The sequence below is a fragment of the Cyprinus carpio genome, unplaced genomic scaffold (genome assembly GCF_018340385.1).
Source record: "Cyprinus carpio isolate SPL01 unplaced genomic scaffold, ASM1834038v1 S000000838, whole genome shotgun sequence".
Classification (NCBI taxonomy): domain Eukaryota; kingdom Metazoa; phylum Chordata; class Actinopteri; order Cypriniformes; family Cyprinidae; genus Cyprinus; species Cyprinus carpio.
Window position 1 is genome coordinate 7,137 of NW_024873566.1, and position 2,565 is coordinate 9,701.

The window sequence follows — 2,565 nt, forward strand, 5'->3', positions numbered from 1 at the left end:
AAACAAACGTTTAAAAGACGATTGACGTGTGTTAAAACATTTGAGTCTATAATACAAATCTGTAAAATACCGTAGCAATAGAATAATTCTAAAATAGGTGTTCTTTATTTTACTATCTGAGAAATAATAGATGGCAGTATATGAGCATATTATTTTTATATTGATTGCTTGATAACTCAAAGATCCAGCACTAGTATTTCTCATCATTTCTTCCTCCTGAACTATCATGATCGATCTCATGTCAGGTCCAGGTCATGATGAGCACTGATCGTCTCAGAGACACAACGATATCAGTGTTGAGCTGTTCACCGGCAGTATGTCAGAGAGAGAGGAAAGATGAGTATCTCACAGAAACAGGTAAGGCGGAGTCTGCTTTCAGAGAATCATGTTAAAAACACTGCTGCAGTTTAAGAGCTTTGCCTGGAAAAAACACAACAACCTTAACAAACTTTGTTTATACAAATTGATTGGCAGAACTTCAGGCTCATAACTTCTACATTAAATATACATGAGATTTTAAAAATAACCAATGATGATAACATATCTCAGGAACTGAAAATCCAGAATCTCATTTAAGCAGTTTACAGTCGCCTTCAGCCCTGGGGTTCTGTACTTAATTAAATTATTCCACATCAGTGATTTGTTTTTTAGGTCAACAATTGATTGTAAGACATTAAAAATGACTCCACACTTAATTTAAAGGGTCATATGATGCTTTTGAATGTTTTCATTTTTCTTTAGTGTGTAATGTATCTGTTTGTGTAAGATTTTCAAAGTTACAAAGGTCAGAGTCTCCTGTAAAGTGATTTATTCTATCTAACAGAGAACACTGATCCAGAAATGATTAAAATGCCTTGACTGAAGTCCAGATTTCACAAATGTCTGCATCACAATGTTAAATATTAGCGTAATACTGTTCAAAGGTTTACACAAAGAGAAGACGAGGCTTCAGTGAGTTGTAGTGTTGTCCTCATGTTGTGGAGACGCTGTGTGTTTGGATGTGAAAGCAAACCCGCTTTGTTTGGATTCAGTTTTCATGATTTATTAATAACTCTGTTCCTGAGCTGTACTTAATCTAAAGGTTATCTTGTGTACAGCACGCTTTATGAAGCTGCAGTGCATTTTCTCCCAGCTTCCTGTGTACAACATCAGCTACACACACCTAAATACACTGTACATAAAATACAATAAACCACACCTACATTATCTGACATTTGATGCTTGGCAACTTCAGGAAGAAGCAAAGTTGTTACAGTGAAGAAGAAAAAAATATAACTTTGAGATTGTATCTGAAATGTGAGTGAGTTTACAAATCTCTTTAATTAGATCAGTTAAATATTTGTAGGCTAAATATATTTAGTCTCACATTTGCAAGTCTCATTTTAGAAATTGTTAAACAAATGTGAGTCTGTAAACAAGAATGACTGCTATCTTTAAAACTCTGCAATGTTTCTGTGAAGCCGACCAGAGAGAATGTGTGTCAATATAAAAACACAGATGAAGCTCCCGTTGAAAAGTTTTCTCTTTAGTCATTAGTGTAAGATCAGGCTCACATGTGTCCAGCTCTGTGTCTGTGAAGAGTGACCACCAAAGGATGACAAATCAAACCCAAACTTCAGTGAAGAAACACCATCACAAACCAAACGGTATGTTTCTTATTTTTGTTTAGTGTGAGAGTGTGTGTCAGTGAATAATTATCATAAACTTATAGTGCATAAATGTATCATTTATTTATTGTTTTTCTCTTTGCTTAAATGGTTACAAAATCTGGTCATATTTCTTTTCCTAAAAATGCAATATTTTGATTTATTTCACGAGTTCACACTTACATATAATTAGCTGAAGTATATAATGCATATTTGGCGTGCTGTCCGGGGAAGGGCTCGGGAATGGCCCGAACCTAGAGTACCCCCCCACCCCACATAAATGTAAAATGAACTCTAAGTGGAGGAGATGGGGTGGAGGGGGGATGCTGATAAACCGTCAATGGATAGGGGTAAGTCAGCTGTATTTATACCCTAGTGTTGATTATCTTAAGTGAGCTCCACCTGTGCTAATTAGGCTAAGTATCTGATGTGCTCCTCCCGAACCTTGTTAATAAAACATCATTTTATTTACTATCAGGCTTAAGCTTGAAACATTAGATCCAGATTTACAGTCTCACAGGAACCACAAGAATTTTACAGACAGTCTCCTGCAGATCTTCCAGGTAATAAAACACATTTTCAGGAATATTTAATAATTATAATAAACAAATATGTTATTGAATAAGAGTGTGACAGAACTTTTATTTCTAATTTTTCTTTTTAAGAACCCATAAAATAAGAATGAGAACATATTTTTATTAATATTTACTGCTAATTAATGTTTCTCTCAACTTGATTTTTGATGAATATTTTTTATTACTGAATAAACAATTTTGACCGAATAAAGATGACGTTTTTTTTCTGTCATTCATTCTTGTCTGTCTTTGTAGGATCTTGAGAGCAAAATAATCAGATTTCTAAAGAAAGAATTGGAAAAGTTTAAGAAAATATTACAAAAAGAGAACTTGCAGTACTTTGT

At 34.1% G+C, this 2,565-nt stretch overlaps 1 long non-coding RNA gene across 1 annotated transcript; it reads left to right on the top strand.

Annotated features, from left to right (window-relative positions):
- Positions 1 to 1,608: 1,608 nt before the first annotated feature.
- LOC122143115 lies at positions 1,609 to 2,539 on the top strand. The gene is made up of 3 exons (XR_006158976.1): positions 1,609 to 1,646; positions 2,125 to 2,209; positions 2,477 to 2,539. It is a non-coding gene; the product is annotated as an uncharacterized LOC122143115 (long non-coding RNA).
- The last annotated feature ends 26 nt before the right edge of the window (positions 2,540 to 2,565 follow it).